The 20,467-nt window shown below is 42.4% G+C and overlaps 1 protein-coding gene across 2 annotated transcripts in view; it reads right to left on the bottom strand.

The window, feature by feature from the left end:
* Positions 1-19,743, bottom strand: part of LOC132826772 (non-muscle caldesmon-like) — a 209,672-nt gene extending 189,929 nt beyond the window's left edge. For both annotated transcript variants that reach the window (XM_060842956.1, XM_060842958.1), the window contains exon 1: positions 19,586-19,743. The gene's annotated coding sequence lies outside the window, so the exon portion shown is untranslated. The remainder of the gene's footprint in view (positions 1-19,585) is intronic.
* Positions 19,744-20,467: the final 724 nt, after the last annotated feature.

Below are 20,467 nucleotides of genomic sequence, written 5' to 3'. Positions count from 1 at the left end.
TTGTTCGGCAACACGCCTGAGGACCTTCCCATTAAGTGCACAAGACCTGCTAAGATTTGCTTTCCCAAAATGCAGCATTTATCTAAATTAAACTCCATCTGCCATTCCTTAGCCCATTGGCCCATCTGATTAAGATCCCATTGTAATCTGAGGTAACCCTCTTCGCTGTCCACTACACCTCCAGTTTTTGTGTCATCTGCAAACTTACTAACTATACCTCTTACGCTCACATCCAAATCATTGATATAAATGATGAAAGGTAGTGGAACCAGCACCGATCCTTGTGGCACTCTACTGGTCACAGGCCTTCAGTCTGAAAAACAACCTTCCACCACCACCCTTGGTCTTGCAGAAGTGAAAATCACTGCAAGTGCAAAAACATTGTTGTGTGTGTACTATAGATGTCCAAAGAGTCAGGGAGAGACGTAAAATCAAATATATCTTCAATATTTCAGAAAACAACAAGAAAAATATGGCAGTAATAATAGGGGACAGTACTATTTAAATATTAACCAAGATAGTTTTAGTGTGCAAAGTAGGAAGAGGGCAAAATTCTTCAATTGCATTTCGGAGAACTTATTTATAACCACTGTGTGGACAGCTCAACAAGGGACCGAATATTTGGAAATGAGACCAGGCAAGTGAAAGGCATATCATCAGGGGACCATTTTGGAGATAGTGACCTTAATTCTATTAGTTTTAGGATATGATTTGGATAGTTTTAGGATAGTTATGGAAAAGGATAAGGACAGACTGAGAGTAAAATTTCTAAACTGGAAAAAAGTTACTTTTACCAAGTTAAGATCGAATTTCGCTGAAGTGGACTTGGGGAGCAGCGACTTGCAGTGCAATGGGAGGTATTCAAGGAGGGAATAGCGAAACTACCGGGTAAATATGTAAGGACCCACACCACATGGGCACGGTGCTCAATAAGTACTTTGTGGAGAAACTGGATAGGCTGGAGCAACAAAGATTGGGAGGAGGGTTTATGAGAGTGAATTGGGGGGGGGGGGGGTGGATGCGGATAGACAGAGTGGATAGAATGACACCTTTTCCTTTAGTACAGGAGTCAATAACCAGAGGGCACAGATTTAAGGTAAGAGGTAAATGGCTAAAAGTGGTGTTGAGGAGAACCTTTCTTCCCCAGAACATGATGGGCGTCTGGAACTCACTACCCAAAGCATTGGTGTGTCAAAAACTCTTGTATTTGTATTGTTATAGCCTCCAGGGGTAAGGGCCAAAATGGCATTAGTGCGGTCAGACTTTGTTAATGGGCAAATGGCTTCCTAGACGTTTAGAGCACAGGAGGAGTCCATGAGACATTGCAAGTAACTATGGACTGGTCAGGTTAACACTAGGTAAGGATTGAGAAACTAAACTCAGGGAACAAAATCAACAGAAACTTGGAAAGAATGAGCTTTTCATGGCACCTGGATTTGTGAAAGGCAAACTGCACTTGGTGAATTTAATCGAACTGTTGGATAAAGTAACAGAGACTAGTTAACAAAATTGAGACTCATAGAACTGCCTAGTTGGTGTCAGCATGGTTATAGAGATTGGTTTAAGGACAGCAAATACTGATGCACGCTAAATGGGATGCTTTTCAGACTGGACCACAGCAGATGGAGACGTTCTCCAAGAGTCAGCACTGGACTAGTAATTTTTCCTCACATATACAAAATGACTGACACTAGGATATGGGGATAAATTTTAAAACTTGTCAGTGATTACAAAATTGGCAATGTGGCAAATTCCTGGCATGTCTTTGCATAGAAATGTTTAGAAAGTTTGTACTGATTGGGTGCACGCCAAATGCTGACCAGTCAAGCCAATCTGTGGCCAGCAGATTCTCCCACAGCAGGAGCAACTCAAAGGTACAGTCACTGCTGGGTATAATTAGATTGATCCTTTCCTGTTTCATGGCGCTTCTTTACTCTGTCTGAAATGTGGCTGTTGCACTCCCAATCTAGCAACTCCAGGCACTAAGGCATATGGCCTGCACTTTGCACTATTGACAGTCAATGGGTCACACAGAGGAGGATTTCTTCAGGAGCTTGAAAAGGATTGCATGAACCCCCTCTGTTCTATTCACCAGTGGTGAACTCTCCATATAAAATGATTTTGAGTAGATTAAATAGATACATTACAGTGTGGAAACAGGCCCTTTGGCCCAACAAGACCACACCGACCCACCAAAGCGTAACCCACCCATACCCCTACATTTACCCCTTACCTAACACTACGGGCAATTTAGCATGGCCAATTCACTTGACCCGCACATCTTTGGACTGTGGGAGGAAACCGGAGAGAACGTGCAAACTCCACACAGTCAGTCGCCTGAGGGGGGAATTGAACCCGGGTCTCTGGCGCTGTGAGGCAGCAGTGCTAACCACTGTGCCACTGTGCCGCCTACTGCCATTATGAGTAATTTTTCACTGTAACTCATCTGGGTCACCTGGCCCACTAACATAGTTGGCTTGCATGAGGGTGGCCTCTATACTGATGTCATAGAACAGAGAAAAGTACAGCACAGAACAGTCCCTTTGGCCCACGATGTTGTGCCAATGTAATCCTAATGTAAAATATAATAACTGTCGCACCGCTCAACTCACTGCTATCCATGTGCAAGTCTGCAGTCGCTTAAATATCCCCAATGATTCTGCTTCCACCACCACCACCGCTGGCAACGCATTCCATGCATTCACAACTCTCTACATAAAGACCCTACCTCTGACGCCTCCTTTATACCTTCCTCCTAATATCTTCAAACTATAACCCCTCGTAACAGTCAAGCCTGTCCTGGGGAAAAGTCTCTGGCTATTGACTCTACCTATTCCACTCATTATCTTGTATACCTCGATCAGGTCTCCTCTCTTCCTCCTTCTCTCCAGAGAGAAAAGTCTGAGCTTATTCAACCTTTCTTCATAAGGCAAGCCCTCCAGTGCAGGCAGCATCCTGGTAAACCTTCTTTGCACCCTCTCCAAAGCCTCTGTATCTTTCCGACAGGAGGGTGACTAGAACTGGACACAATATTCCAAGTGTGGTCTCACCAGGGACTTGAAGAGCTGTAGCAAACCCTCGCGGCTCTTAAGCTCGATCCCTCTGTTAATGAAAGCCAAAACGCCATATGCTTTCTTTACAACCCTATCCGCTTGGGTGGCAACTTTGAGGAATCTACATACTTACACACCCAAATCCCTCTGTTCCTCCACACTGCCAAGAATCCTGTCTTTAGTCCTATATTCAGCATTTGAGTTCGACCGTCCAAAATGCATCGTATCGCATTTATCCAGGTTGAATTCCATCTGCCATTTCTCAGCCCAGCTCTGCACCCTGTCTATGTAACGTTGCAGCCAACACCTCCAACCTTTGTGTCATCTGCAACATTTTGCATCAGTGACATTGGCTGTTTCTAAGATCTCACGGTTTGTTCTGTGCTTCTGCCAGAAGCTCTGGAGGACACTGCAGAGGTCTGGTTGTTGGAAGTGCTCCAGAAGATGCACAAGATGTCAGTACAAGGATCCATGATTTGGTGCCACACATGGAGGATGATGAGGGCCATGGCTTTGTAGACCTTGAGTTTGGTCTGTGCTCTAAGGCTGTGGTTGCTCCACATTCATTGATAACAGTCTATTAAATATGCTGCTTGCTTTAGGAAGTCTGTTGTCCACTGCCTTTACATAGAGGCATCAAAAAATGGTGATGTTTCCCAAATTGGTGAACTGCAAGACAGCATTTTCAGTTCCATCACAGAAAATGCTGGTGGTCTATATTTTTCTTGGGATGCAGTTAATGTTGGTTAGTTCTTTTATCCAATTTTTTTAAAAAGAGTTCAGAAAATGAGTTGTTGTGCAATGCACACTTGACTGAATAAGATCAGGGCCAGCACATTGACGAGTCAGAAGGAACTCTCTCTTCTGTGGGACTTGTTTGTCCTGATGTTCGTGAAGCTGCTTCATCGTGACCAGGAACCTGGGTAGCTATTAGAGTCTAACTCTGCTCACAATGTCGAATGGTGAGCTTGATAAAAGTAACATACAGGCCCTGAATTTGCTCATGACTCTTTTTTTTCTTGTATCGGGTCTGAGTACATGCCTGTGGCGTCTCTGTTTTGCCCAGAAACCACACAGGCTCCTTGGGAGGATTAAATCAAACAACCGCAACACACAGCCAGGTTGGCAGAATAGTCAAGTGGTGCATTTTGGCAGAAGAAGAGGCGACACAGACTTTAGAACACTAAACATCAAACAGTACTGGCCCTTCAGGCCACTGATGTTGTGCCCACCATTTATCCCATTTGAAGATCAGATTAACCTACATACCCCTCATTGTACTACCTTCCATGTACCTATCAAAGAGTCACTTAAATGTCCCTAATGTGTCTGAGTCTACTATCACTGCTAGCAGTACATTCCACTCATCCACCACTCTGTGTAAAGAGCCTACCTCTGACATCTCCCAGGGCAGCAAGATGGCTCAATGGTTAGCGCTGCTGCCTCACAGCACAAGGGACCTGGGTTTGATTCCAGCCTCAGGCAACTGTCTATGTGGAGTCTGCATATTCTCCCAGTGTCTGCGTGGGTTTCCTCTGGGTGCTCTGGTTTCCTCCCCAATGCAAAGAAATTGCCCATAGTGTTCAGGGATGTGATGGTGAGATGCATCAGTCAGGGGTAAATGTAGGGGAATGGATTTGGGTGGGATACTCTTTGGAGGGTTGGTGTGGACTTGTTGGACAAAAGGGCCTGTATCCACGCTGTAGGGATTCTACGATTCTAAACCTTCCTCCAATCACTTTAAAATTAAGGGATAGCCATTTCTGGCCTGGGAAGAAGTCTCTGCCTATTCACTCTACATATACCTCTCAATATCTTATACACTTTAATGAATTCACCTCTCATCCTACTTTGCTCCAATGAGAACAGCCTTAGCTCCCTCAACCTTTCTTCATAGGACATGCCCTCCAGACCAGGCAGCATCCTGGTAGACCTCCTCTGCACCCTCCCTAAAGCTTCCACACCCTTCCTATAATGAGGCGACCAGAACTGAACACAATATTTCAAGTGTGGTCTAACCAGGGCTCTATGGAGCTGCAGCATAACTTTGCAATTCTAAAACTCAATCCTCCTGCTAATGAAAGGCAACACATCGTACGCCTTCTTAACAATCCTATCAACCTTACTTTATGACACTGTTGGTAAAAATAATGACTGCAGATGCTGGAAACCAGAGTCTAGATTAGAGTGTTGCTGGAAAAGCACAGCAGTTCAGGCAGCATCCGAGGAGTAGTAAAATCAACGTTTCAGGCAAAAGCCCTTCATCAGGAATACAGGCAGACAGCCTGAAGGGTGGAGAGATAAGTGAGAGGAGGGTGGGGGTGGGGAGAAAGTAGCATAGAGTACAATAGGTGAGTGGGGGAGGGGATGAAGGTGATAGGTTGGGAGGGGTGGACTGGATAGGTGGAAAAGAAGATAGGCAGGTAGGACAAGTCATGGGGACAGTGCTGAGCTGGAAGTTTGGAACTGGGGTGAGCTGGGGGAAGGGGAAATGAGGAAACTGTTGAAGTCCACATTGATGCCCTGGGGTTGAAGTGTTCCACAGTGGAAGATGAGGCGTTCTTCCTCCAGGTGTCTAGTGGTGAGGGAGCAATGGTGAAGGAGGCTCAGGACCTCCATGTCCTCAGCAGAGTGGGAGGGGGAGTTGAAATGTTGGGCCACGGGGCGGTGTGGTTAATTGGTGTGGGTGTCTCAGAGATGTTCCCTAAAGCGCTCTGCTAGGAGGCGTCCAGTCTCCCCAGTGTAGAGGAGACTGCATCTGGAGCAATGGTTACAATAAATAATATTGGTGGATGTGCAGGTAAAACTTTGATGGATGTGGAAGGCTCCTTTAGAGCCTTGGATGGAGTTGAGGGAGGAGGTGTGGGCACAGGTTTTGCAATTCCTGCGGTGGCAGGGGAAGGTGCCAGGATGGGAGGGTGGGTTGTAGGGGGCGCGTGGACCTGACCAGGTAGTCACGGAGGGAACGGTCTTTGCGGAAGGAGGAAAGGGGTGGGGAGGGAAATATATCCCTGGTGGTGGGGTCCATTGGAGGTGGCGGAAATGTCAGTGGATGATTTTGTTTATGCGAAGGTTGGTAGGGTGGAAGGTGATCACCGGGGCGTTCTGTCCTTGTTACGGTTGGAGGGGTAGGGTCTGAGGGCGGAGGTGTGGGATGTGGACGAGATGCGTTGGAGGGCATCTTTAACTACGTGGGAAGGGAAATTGCGGTCTCTAAAGAAGGAGGCCATCTGGTATGTTCTGTGGTGGAACTGGTCCTCCTTTACAATAACTGATTTGGTGGATGTGCAGGTACTGTTATAAAGAGACTCAAGGGGCAGAGGGAGCTTGGAGTCTGTATGCATTATCTATTGAAGGACATAATGAAAAGACTGAATGGGTCATAACTAAAGTATTGCGTCCAGCTCTGGTCATCTCACTTCAGGGTAGATGGGGAGGGCTTTTGAGAAATTGCAGAGGATATCTACCAGAACGGTTCCAGAAATGGAGGATTTCAAACTGCAAAATTCGATTGAAAATGTCGGAGTAATTCTGCTTGGATTAAAGTGGAGACAATTCCACAGTGGCATACAAATTTACAACGGGTTTAAATAAGAACATAAGAACTAGGAGCAGGAGTAGGCCTCTGGCCCCTCGAGCCTGCTCCACCATTCAGTAAGATCATGGTTGATCTTTTCATGGACTCAGGTCCACTTACCATGACACCTAATACCTTTACTCTTCAAAACGCTATCAATCTTTGCCTTAAAAACATTCATCAAAGTAGACAAAGAAAACCATACAAGGAGTGGAGGACACAAATACCATTTGCTGCTCTATTCCATTCCTCTTTTGCTCTCTGATACTCTATTCCATCCTAGAGCAGTCTTCTAGAAAGCCCATTCCTGTAACATCTTCCATTATTACGGGCAAATCTTTCAGGCCATTGGGACAGCTTTAGAGGCTGCCCAGGCTTGAAAGTAAGAAGAATGCTGGTGGATAGATATTACATCATGTTCCTGTCACTTGCTACTTTACTCCTGGGGCAGGTCAAATGTGATAGCAGCCACTCAATTATAAACATCAAGCAGCCAACTGAACAGCCCCACGCACCCTCCACGCCCCCACCCCCACCCCGACCCCTCCTCCAAGGAAGAAGCCACTTACAGGATCATCCCCAGTGGAATCCCTTTGGCCCAACAGTGCAGGAGTCTGACCCTGCATCTCCATCCCAGCAGTGAGAAGTCAAAAGCACAGCAGGAGAGACCCTTATTGTACGAATGGATTCAAGAACAGCTTCTTCCCCACTGTTATCAGACTTCTGAATGGACGTCTCAAGGTAACCCTGATCGATCTCTCTCTCTCTCTCTCTATTTCTCTGCGCCTTCTCTGCGGCTGTAACACAGTAGCCTGCACTCTGTTCTGCTACCCTGATGCACCTTGTATGATACAATCTGCCTTCATAGCATGCAAAACAACATTTTTCATGGTAACCCAGTACATGTGACAGACAACAATAAGTTGCAAAGATGCACTTGTCAGCTTAATGCATGGCCAGGACAATGGGCTGGATCAATTTAGATCTTTCTAAATTGGATGTTGTCAGAGAACAGTGTCACTACTTAAACTGAGTACCAAATGATGGAAGGCACTTAGTTACACTGCTCAGTTGCTAGTCGGCAGAGTGATGCTTGAACAGCTTACATGGGTACACTATCTTCCTCAGCTTAAAGGTTTAGTTCAGAGGGTTTAAATGCCTACTAGTTGTAACAAGAACAACACCAATTACATGTTCCTCCATAGGGCAGGAAGGAATTGGAGACCAGACCCCACCAGTTAGTCTAATAGCAACAGAGCAGCTTTCTTGGCAGGAGTGTGTGATGATGCCTCAGAAGACTCCGGTTTCCCCAGCAGTTCAGTGTCAAGTCTGTATGCTCATGGTGCCAGGCCATCTTCATAGTGCAGCAAGTGGGTCCTCACTGCCATTGCTCAGCAAGATGTCAATCACCAGAGTCCTACTCTTCACCTGCCTCTAACAAACCCGATGGGCCTGCCCTAGCACAATCCAGACCTTTACACATTCATCACACCCAGTGTAAAATCAAGCAAATCACACTCTGTATTAAGTGTGCTGCTTAATAACAAGAAAGAGAAATATGCTTTTAGAGAACAGAGTTTCTTGGAGGATAGAAAATGTTTGATGGCAGTGAATGTAGTTAGTTTCACTGGTAATTTCTTCTTCAAGCAGAATTGATGTACACTTCTCAATGGTCAAGAAGCTTCTAGATATGAAGGTGCATCAGTGCTCACAAATCCATATGTTTTATGAACTGATATTTGATAAACTATTTGTTACTATAGTTTAGAAACACCTATTTATACTGCAAGCTTATTAAGCTTGTGTGAAACTCTACTTACTACTTTAGTGGAGATTTTAACCTTTTCACATAAAGCAATTAATGCCTGCATTTTAAAATAGCAGATAGAGAACTGTTAAGAAAAGATTATCACAAAAAATAATTTCTAGACTCACATCTTGAGGGGGAATAATATTTAACGGCAAGGTAATCAGATTTGAATGTCAGCCACTGATTTCTATCTTTGAAAACAACATGATCCTAAAGTCAGAAAAAAAATTAGCTCTAATAAGATTATCCTAAACAAGCTCTGCATTATGATTCGAAAAATCTACCCTCACATCATCATTTTTCACACTCTGCAATAAATTTCTCACCAAACATGATCACTTAGAACAAGTATGAGCTTGTGATTTTAATCATGTTCCCATCCTTTCCTACAGCTGAATGCATGAGGCGAACTCCCTTAAAAAAAACCCAGAAAGGCAACATACATTAGCAGCTGATTATAGTTCAAATATGTCTGTACTTGGTTTTGAGCTCACTTCACATCCATCTATGGAGTTCAGAGTAACTTGGCAAACCTCCTCCCTCCCACTAGATCTTTCCATGGTTGCTTCACACAAAAATGCCTGTTCACATTTGATAGGCATTCAGAGTTTTTGACTTTAATCTGTCAAAAAAAAAGCAAAAACTCTAATGAAGAATGCTAACGGAATATTGTATTGCTTCATAAATATCAGCAAACCATTAATTGCATATTTTTAAATACCACATCAGGATAATTTCTGCCTTTACTATATTGTGACTCAATATTTTTGGAATGTACAAACTAAGTTACCTTGTACATTACCAGAAGAATGTCCGATGAGAGGTCTTATACGGTGAAAGAGAACAGAACATATTATGCCCTTGTTGGTGAGGGGCAAAATTCATTTCCAGTTAAGGAAATCAAGTCATTGTCGCTCCCTATATATTTAAACTATGCATTGCTATCCTAACCTTTTAAAATTGCTAACTGTCAATTTGTTTATGTGTTAACTATTGGGTCATTTTAATAAGAATGAATGGAATAGCTGTTGTAAAATTGTCACTTTGCATTATCAACATCAATCCACAGCAATAATAAAATTAGTTAATTTAAAATACAGGGTGTAAAATCTTTGGAGAAACACTTTAAAGTGCAGCTTTTTAATGGCTAAGACACACATCGGTTTAATTATTTGCCTTGAACGCAGTCAACATTCAGCAACAGAGGAATAATTTTTTTTCCCCCCCATTCGAAGGACAGGTGAAACGTCTTCTAACCTATAGACACTTAGCTTCACAGGATGGCTGTGTGAACAGATTCCAAATACATATTTGACCAAAGTGGATCATCGTTCACTGGTAGCACTCACGCATCAAATCAATGGTGGGTTCAACTCTCATTCCAGAGAATTAAATGCAAAAATCTAAGTTGGTAGCTCAGAGTTTGCTGTGTTATTGGAAGAACTATTTTTAGATAAAACATCCTAATGTACAATTTAGATTAGTTATAAGTCTGAATAAGTTTGTCCTGATCTTCTAACATATGTTGGTTCCTAAATCCACACAACTGAGTCAGATCTCATTGATATCTGTCCAATTTAATTAGCATAAACTGGCTGCCACGATTCCTATATTACAATAGTGACATTGCTACAAAAGTGCTTAATTAGCTGTAGGTATTGCTGAGATAGTTAAAGTTACTATACAAATGCAAGTTCTTTCTCTCCATGGGAAAATCTTCACCAAATCACATGCCATTTTGATTTGAACAAAACATTGAATGGTTTTGTGTAAGGAATTACGAGAGCAATCATCACATCAACTACAGCATTTCAAGGCTACAGTAGCAACTCATCACCATCACAGTATATAAAATCCCAGTGAAATCAAGGACGTTTGCTCCCAGTTGGATGAAGATACAACAGAAGAAGTCAAAGGTAAGGAATGTTAATGGAAGAATGCACGTTTTTAAAAAAAAGATGGAGCTATTAAAAAGAAACATTTTCTGAGCTCTTTACAATGACTTTGTTCATGAACAATGATTAAGAATTGCCAATGAACCATCTGAACTTAAAAGGAGTGAAAATGTTTTGAAAAGTTCAAAAATATGAAGCTACAGTTAGGTTTTCAGTTTCCAAGTCTTTGTTTAACCAACATCTATTATGAAAATTAGTACATAACACAAAAAACAGATACTTACAAATGGACCTCCTCTATATAAAATGGGTTAATCTTCCATTATCTAATAGTTACTCTAGATCATGATTTTGTTTGCCTTGAAATGTTCATTATGCAACTCTTAGCACAGTCAGCCAAAGAATCAATGCTACCTTTTTTTTTTATTCATTCACAGCATGAGGGCATTGCTGACTAAACCAGCATTTTTTGCCCATCCCTAATTACCCTGAGAGCAGTTAAGAGTCAACCACACTGCTGTGGGTCTGGAGTCATATATCGGACAGACCAGGTGAGGATGACAGTTTCCTTCCCGAAAGGACATTAATGAATCAGATGGGTTTTCCTGACAATCGACAATGGCTTCATTAGACTTTTATTTGCAGATTTTTTTGTCCCACTGAATTCAAATTCTACCATCTGTTGTGGCAGGATTCAAACTCAGATCTGCTGAATATAAAACACAGGAGCAAAAAACTTGGGCCATTCAGTCCAAAAAGTCTGTTCCTCCATTCAATCAGGGCTGGTAAGTTTCCCAACGCCATTCTCTCAGTCATTATCTGAGTCTCTAGATAATTATTAACAATCCAGTGATAATAACTGTAGGTCATTACCTTCCCTCTCAAAAATAAAGGTGTGCCATCTGTTTAATACTTGACTTGGCGTTTCATCTACGATTCATTACTGCTTTCAAAAAATGTTTGAGCATTTCCGAACATTAGACTAGCCGCACTGGACCTGATCTTGTTATCACTGCTGGCGGTATTCATAATTTCAATGCTCTGCTTGTATAGACACAGCAGACGGTCAAGGAGATTAGAAGAATGCAGTAACATTCCAGATGAATGCTGGTGGGAGACAATAGGAAGCAATAAAGTTTAAGGAGTACTAAATGTTTCAAGGGAAAAATTACCGACTAAAATTAAATGATATCAAGATGAATAGATTAGGAGAACAAAGATTCAGACTGCACCAAAGGAGCTGTGAAAGTAGAGAAAAAATGAATTGAGCAATTCCTTTCGGGTATAGAATGCATGCGAGTGTAGGATATTCCCCGTGTGAGACATTTTATTATATAAAATCAACTAAATAAAGCTGGTAAATTATAGGAATCAGCTATAGTCGCTGTTTCTTTCTCAACTTGTAGAGGACTTGAAATGCTGATAGTTTCTCCAAAGCTCATTATGAGAAATTTTTTAAATTAAAACATGCACATGTTTTCTCAGCACTGAACAAAAAGCATGCTAAGCTGAAAGATAAGCAGGAAATAACCAGTAGTCCAGGGCACCAACTTTGTCTATATTTAAAGTTGTCCTATGGTCAAGGTACATGTTGTATAGACTAGAAGCCAACTGCTCTAAGCACATGGGTTCGCAAGCCTCTTTAGAAAGTTGAGCAGGGGGGTTTCAGTGAAACATGTGGAATACTGACAGACTTGGATAAAGTGGATGTGTAGAAGATATTTCCACTAGGACCTGAGGACACAGCCTCAGAGTGAAGGAATAACCCTTTAGTACTGAGATAAGGAGGAATTTCTTCAGCCAGAGGGTGGTGACTCTGGAATTCATTGCTGTAAAGGGCTTTGGAGGACGAATTATTGAGCATCTTTAGGACAGAAATAGATAGCTTCAGTTGTAAGTATTCACTAGTAAGGAGATCAAGGGTTACAGAGAGATGGCAGGAGAATGGAGCTGAGTAACATATCAGCCAAATGCAAATAGCAGAGCAGACTCGATGGGCTGAACGGCCTAGTTCTGCTCCTATATTTTATGGCTTTGTTCGGTACAGCTGAGAGAGCAGATGCACGCTCACAACAGTCTTTCATTAAGTTGTCCATTTAATGCCGTCTGCCACAGAGCAAGTCTTGACTCCAGTCTCATGCACAGGATTCTTGAGGCTACTAACTGGGAAAAAGAAGGGAGGTGGCTCCCTAGCACCTTTGTCACAATTTTCAATATCTTCCATAGGCTGATAAAGATATAAAGCTGATCCTTGAATTCACCAGTTTTATTGTTGAATTGGGATACTTTCTTTAATGTACAAATAAAATGTAGTTTCCCCAGTGGTTATGAAAGGCCAAGTTGATATGTTTAACTTTGGTGGTCATTAATTCAGTCTCCACTGAGATCATTTGGAGTGGGGCTTGACTACACATTTCTGTCTCAGAATATTATACTTAAACCAACCATCATTCTGCCCTTGCATCTGTACTAACATACTATCAGTACTGATGTGTTTCCATGTTAGCCTAAAAATGTAGATCGAAGCTTAGGCAACATCATATTCCTTGCCTGCAAGCCCCTATTTTCCTTTCCCAAATGGAGATAAAGCATCAGAACCGGTCACTGGAAGTAAGTGCAAGGAAAATGAAGGAATCAGTTGTAAGTATTCACTTGTCTGGTCATCATTGTTAGATGAGGAAGTACTATTGGATCATTACAGGGCGAACCCTGTATCCGCGGGTCCATTTACTGCAGTTTCAGTTACCCGCCGTTTACCATAGCCCAAATATATTAATGGGAACATTCCAGAACCAAGAACCAGTGGCTGCTGGGAGCAAGTCTTGGAACGTATCCCCTACGGGTATGAGTGGACTCTTGTATTGCCTTGTAAAGTGCTGTGTGTTTTTACAAATGTCTGCTCCAATGTCTGCTGGCCATCAATTGCCCTCCAATTGACCACACATTCCTCAAATCCCAGCAGAACCGGTGCCAGCAGGGGAGTACCAGCAGCTTCACTGTGCAACTACAATACAGATTCTCACTTGGCATTATTGTGTGCTAATCCATTGTGGCTACATACAGAAGTGTCAGCCAGAAACATTACCAGGGTGCACTCTTTGACATTCCAAGAAATATCTCAGTTCTGCACCAATTTAGGGATATCTGTTCAATTCCTGTACTGCTGCACCAATATATTTGACTTAATTTGCTGAAGCACATTACCAAAGAGAATCTAAGACACAGCAAACCAGTTGTCCTGCAATAAGAAACTGGCTTGATTATGAATCCCAAATCTAACCTGAAGACTTTGCTGGACTACTAACTGAAACTATAAGTTGATTTGCATTAGCTCCTCAAGGTCTGAATGACACTGATTTTCCTTGTCCTTCTACCAGAGCTCCACTGTAATCCTTGTGGTGCTGGGCCCTAACCTTTAAGTGGGTGGCACAGTGGTTAGCACTGTTGCCTCACAGCGCCAGAGACCCGGGTTCAATTCCTGCCTCAGGCGACTGACTGTGTGGAGTTTGCACATTCTCCTCGTGTCTGCGTGGGTTTCCTCCCACAGTCCAAAGATGTGCGGGTCAGGTGAATTGGCCATGCTAAATTGCCCGTAGTGTTGGGTAAGGAGTAAATGTATGGGTGAGTTGCGCTTCGGCAGGTTGGTGTGGACTTGTTGGGCCGCAGGGCCTGTTTCCACACTGTAGGGAATCTAATCTTTAAAAATTGGTTTTGTGACAGGGCAATTGGCGGGGAATCCTTCCACTTGATGAGCGTATTTCCTTGGCCTGAAGAGTTCTGGAGTAAGACTGGCAGCAGTGAGATGAGATAAATCAATGGAAGGATTAAAACTGAGTAAAAGATAAAGTACATACTTATCTCGTGCTCAGAAGTACTGAAAATGGTCACTTTTCTCTAAAATGTCATTATCAAGCCCCTAATAGAGGAAGCCAAGAGAAGAATTAAAGTAAAACTTGTGTAACTTCATGGCAGTGTGAAGCAGAGAGCTCCAATGTCTGCTGGCCATCAATTGCCCTCCAATTGACCACACATTCCTCAAATCCCAGCAGAACCGGTGCCAGCAGGGGAGTACCAGCAGCTTCACTGTGCAACTACAATACAGACTCTCACTTGGCATTATTGTGTGGTAATCCATTGTGGCTTTTGAAGCTTAAAGGCTTCCTCCACAGTTAATACTCTTGCTGTAAAGCCCACAAAGCTGATGGCTTCTTCTCACCAGCCAATGTTCCCATCCATCCCATTTCAAAGATGCTAGTGCATCTTCAGATTTCCGATTCATCATTGCAGGTCGGAGAGATTGGGCCATGTAATTTGGGCCAGAAAATCAATGACTGACAATAAAGACCCTTAAATGAAGTCATCCAGATACTCTGCTGGCCTCTCCTAGCAAGCGCAGCATTATGACCCTCCTAGCCTCTGTCCAGTTTATGCTCCAATTGAAAATGGAACTCTCCTACCAAAGTATCCGTAAAAGGAATGCCTTTTTTTTTTATGAAGACAAGGCTATTCATTGCTATGAAGCAATACAATTCCTTAAAAAATTAAGCGATACAGTTGCAATGCTTGATGAGTTCCGCCTGGTGTCTATTAATGGATTCAATTTTGTTTTACAACTTCCAGCTTTAACCCATAATATGCCATACAATTCAGTGATTAAGGTCTCTGTCCAAAAACACACACATTTCAATACTGATAGAATGTAAACCAAACTCTTTGGCCTGAATAAGTATTCCTAAGCTTAATCTTGAGTGCCATTATGACCTTGCAATGAATGACAATGAAACACTTCTCTCAGACTTTGTTTATAGTTTTAATAATGTAATCAAACGTCACTACAAATCAGCAACATTCAAGGTCCATCTTTGTTTGCTTTCCTTATGTACATTGTCAAACAATGAGCGGTGGCCAACACCCATGGTCCAGCTATGTGATGTTCCCACGAAGGAATATGGCAATGCTATATGTCAATTCTCTTCTCTGACTTCTCCCTCCAGTCCTTCTTTAGTGAAATAGCAATCAGTTCAGTGGGGTCTGATGGGGACAAGGCACCACTTGATCAAAGACTTCATGCATTTATATTAGGATTTAGAGTGAGGTGGTACAGTTGCTATGTAAATGCCGGTTGACTGCAGAATCAGGCTATTTCTGAAGAAATGAGACAAAAATTATTTGTGAGGAGAGAACCTCACTCTACTTGTCTTCAGCTTTAAATTGCACCTCATTTACAATAAATTTTGGCTTTGCACCAAATCCAAAGTTGTGCCAAGAAACTACATCCAGAATTAGCCTCGAGTAATTTGTAGGCATCTGACTAATTAGATATTGCAAACAAACAAGTTCTCACTCTCTACATAAGTCAATGGTACCTAAATAATGCAACTACATCAGATTTCTTTTTAAGATTTAGGTTTTATTGTCACTCAAGTGCAGGGTACAAGAGTACAGTGAAAAGTGTACAATGTTGCCACACACAGCAGCATCCTCGGTACAAAGTACCTAGGTACAAAATCTTAGTTCTTTATTTCACTATTTTGTTACTAAGTTAAAAAATTCAGCACTCCAATCTTCTTAATAGAAATATTCAATCACTTTAGCTATTTGAACAATTTACGAGGAGCCGAGAAACCAGCTCAGCAGTGTCACTGCAGCCACTCCAGACCTCAAGGATAGTCAAATAACCTACTTGGCTTGTTCCTTTCCACCTGACAGTCACCAATCCGGCTAAGCCAAGCTATGGTTGGAATCTTGAAGAGGCCTCAGCAGCTAGCTGGAGAGCTGGTATGAGCCTCAGACACCTCTTAAGACCATAAAACATAGGAGTGGAAGTAAGGCCATTCGGCCCATCGAGTGCACTCCGCCATTCAATCATGGCTAATGGGCATTTCAACACCACTTACCCGCACTCTCCCCGTATCCCTTAATTCCTTGCGAGATTAAGAATTTATCAATCTCTGCCTGGAAGACATTTAACGTCCACGCCTCCACTGCACTCCGTGGTAATGAATTCCACAGGACTATCACTCTCTGGCTGAAGAAATGTCTCCTCATTTTCGTTTTAAATTGACCCCCTCTAACTCTAAGGCTGTGCCCACGGGTCCTAGTATCCCCGCTTGAAGGAAACAAATTCCCAGCATCCACTCTTTCTAAGCCATGCATTATCTTGTAAATTTCTATTAGATCTTCCCTCAACCTCTAAACTCCAATGAATACAATCCCAGGATCTTTAGCCATTCATCGTACGTTAGGCCGACCATTCCAGGGATCATCCGTGTGAATCTTCACTGGACACGCTCCAGTGTCAGTATGTCCTTCCTGACGTGTGGGGCCCAAACTTGGACACAGTTTCTAAATGGGGCTGAACCAGAGCACTTACTGGGAAGACCCACCACATTATGTAGCACACAAGCAGTTGACAGGCCAGCAGTAGGCCCTTCCACCGAGTCAAGGACCCTGAGGTGAAATTTCTGCTCACAACTGGTTTAATAACAGCAGCAGTGGGATAAGGCCCTTACGTTGGCATTAACTGCTCCCCTGAGGACTCATTGGCAGTGAAATGGGAACATTGTCAACATGCCTTCTCGCCATGGATTGGTGTAGAGGAACAGAGACAGTCGTGTTTTCACCCACCAACTACTAAATTAAGAGGAGGCAGTGGCCTAGTGGTATTATCAATGAGCTGTTAATCCAGAGACCTGATTTAGAATTCTACCACAGCAGATGGTGAATTCGAATTCAATGAAAATCTGGAATTAAAAGTCCAATGGTGAGCATGAATCCATTGTCAGGAAAAATCCATCTGGTTCACTGATGTCCTTTATGGAATGAAACTGCTGGCCTGGCCTACACATGACTCCAGATCCAGAGCAATGTGGTTGATTCTCAGCTGCCCTCTGAGCAATTAGGGATGGGCAATGCTAGCCTAGCCAGCAATACCCTCATCCCATGAATGAATATAAAAGAACCTGCTTGACCCGTGTAATCAATTTGCCATGGGTGAGGGCTGAAGATTTTGACTGAGGTGTATACAGTATGTGCATGAATGCACATTGGGAGTCAAGGCTTGTAGGCATCTGTAATTAGTTTAGTTCTACATGGGTTTAAAAAAGCCAGCTAGGAAACTAACATGTAGACAAATGCTAAAGTACTGTGATCACAGTACATTCACACAAACTCAGCATTGATTCTAGCTTCACAGAAATGCAGAACTTTTGTAGGTAATCAGGTAACTGCTCAACAGTACATACAGTAACATTCAAGAGAGCTACAGTCTCTTTCTCTTCAGTATCACTAGGCCTGGCTACTTTTGGAATAATCATATTGTTGTTGCAATGTGACGCTACTTCACACCAATGCTATGGTTGTGGTAAAATCTAACCCTTAATGAGGAGCTATTAAACAGCACAAATGATTCCTTTACTCTTCTGCAGCCCAAATCTTTCACATAATTAGGGTTCTCCAGTTCAGATTTTCAACTGGTTGTCATGCTTCAGCAGTGACTCCCTTGAGCGAAAGCCCAGACACCTATGCAATCCTGACTAACATCACTATCGGACAGATCTAATTAGGCTGGGCCATTTTGTGGTCTCTGGTTTGCATTGTAGGATTTTCAGCTATCTCAGTCAGAATGTCTCAAAGTTACTCATGAAGAATATAAATCTTAAATCAAAGAATGCTTTCAAGCTGTCTAATCAAGAAAAGGTCTGCTGTAATTAACAAAGAGATATAAACAAAATCCTCTACTAGTTAGCATTCAGAGTAAGGCCAGACTGATGCTTAATTTATATAATTTGTAATTTTTAAAAAACATCTTCAGACAGTTTGCAGTCTTATTATTAAATGATTAGATTTTTGAGTCTGCACCACAATTATGTATTCTGCACTACTGGAACACAAAATCAAAGAATAATCAGTCACAAGACATGATCATAGATAAACAATTAGCTCAGAATCAAAGCACAAACCAAATTTTGCATTGGCCTTAGAAACAGGCACAGAACAAACTTAATAATAACTCAATGTTTAATCAAGCGAATGCAAGTTATAAATAACCATAAATAATTGCAACCAACCGATTTATGCAAAACAGCACATGGACCAACAAGTTGGACTTTTTCAACTTGTCCATGTTAAAGTCCCTCAGAACGTTTTCAAATGCATACTTACATTCCATAGGTTAAACCCATCATCTGTCACCAAGTTAAATTTGCTCCTTATAAGGCCTATGCATTGAGCGCATTCCCTTCATTTTTTCCTAACATGGATGCCTTATCAGATGTGGTTTCACAGAAGGCCAGCAAATATTTAGCTAACCTCTTTACTTTTCAAAATACTGGCATCCTGCCGGCCTTCCCAAGAAAATTAAGCAAGGAACTCGCTGGAGCAGACCACTCACAAGTCTGCACTTTAAACCTTATCATTTTGCTTTGTGCTAATGCCTTTTACCACCCCCTCCTCCCCTCCTCCAGGTTGGAGGAGCTCATCCAACATTGGAAACATAAAAAAAATGTCGAGATGTACTGTTGGGTCATACAATTAAGAAATGCTCTTGGAAACCTTTATTTTCCAACTGGGTGAGGATATGGAAAAGGGAGGTGTGGGAATAGTTGGATTGCATGGGCATTGAGTACCAGCCTGAAAGGCAGACCCCAGCTCCCAGAACAGACAACGCTGCATTATTCTGGCTCGGATAGTGAACAGATTGGAGCAACTCCGAGGTCTAAAATCAGATGGCGACTTCACTATCAATTAAAATCGCCTCAACATGTCAACCTGACTGGAATCAGAGTCTGTCTTTCACTTATCGAGAACAAAAAAAACGAGCTACACACTGACCGTCCGCACTGCATTCCTCCTCCCAGCATCGATTTAAACTTTAAAAGAGAAGCAACAAAAGGCTTGCACGCCTTCAGCTTCAAGTTGATCTTGTGTGAAAAGGTTGCACTTTTGAGTTTTACTCAAACGCTTTGATCTCTCCCCTTCTTGCTTCTTCTATCTACCGATAGAACGAACTAAGCCGCCTTAGCAAATACTTCGAGCAATGTAACATTTCAGCATAAGCACAGACTCCTACAATTCCCCTTTGTCAATACTATCCTTACTGCATTCCAGAAACAAGTCAAATCAGACGGTATTTCTGACTTCCTTTAAAGCGTTTAACAGAAGATCAGTTCTAGTGGATCTGCTCAATGCAAATCTTTAGCTTCTTTGAAGTCATGCCTACTACACGGAATACCAGAAGTCCATGTCTTACCTCTGTAGGTTCAGCGCTGGCCGCCTTTCAATACAAGCTAGACTGCAGCCGAACTGTGAGGGAGCACAGGCAGTCAAAACACACACACATACACAGTTCTATTCAATAAAACTCCAGTCATGCTTACGCCCCTCCCAAAGTCAATGCGAAGTGAACACATCTCCCCTATGTTTACAGTTGACAGCCACTAGTATGCATTGTCTGTAGCTTGTTCTGATTAGGAGCCAATCAGTGTTGAAACCCACGTTGAGTCCAGCCTCCATCCACGAATGCCTGTCATTCCCCAGGCATGCTCAGGAAGCCACTCATCAAGAAACAAGACTTAAAAACCCTGAAAACGGCTGCTGGCTGCCAAAAATGTCTTGCTACATGCCCTTTTTTGGTTATCCTTTGCAGGGCCTCTGAAAGTAAATAGTCTGTCATGTACAATCATATAAAATGCTAATGCCAGGGAACATGCATCCCTTTCGAGCTTTTATTTGACCCGACTGAAAAAAAATTCAAAAGAAGCAGAGACTTCAAAATTTGGAGCAATTATCCATGTTTTAGCGCAGGGAAAGGACAGAGATTAAAAGAGCCCTGAAATTTACATCAGTGCGCAAGCTCTTATTTTCTACAGCTTATTGGAAACACATGCCAGAACTGAAAACGTCTATACATGACACCCTGCTGCAAATTTACTCCGAATAAATTGAGAAAACAAAAGAACCCTAACAAAATACAAGATGTTCTAAACGACAATTCGTTCTTTCTTCGTGGTCGCTGTGGACTAAAGATAAAAATAAGGAATAACGTGCAGTTTCATTCTGTGAGCCAAATTTCTGAGGGTCTCAGTTTGACAGTAACCCTTTAGGCCCCAAAGTCTGATCCAAAAAGGTCAGC

Source organism: Hemiscyllium ocellatum, chromosome 23 (assembly GCF_020745735.1).
Source record: "Hemiscyllium ocellatum isolate sHemOce1 chromosome 23, sHemOce1.pat.X.cur, whole genome shotgun sequence".
Lineage (NCBI taxonomy): Eukaryota > Metazoa > Chordata > Chondrichthyes > Orectolobiformes > Hemiscylliidae > Hemiscyllium > Hemiscyllium ocellatum.
The sequence above is the reverse complement of the archived record's forward strand: the minus strand, read 5'-3'. Positions and strand labels throughout refer to the sequence as shown.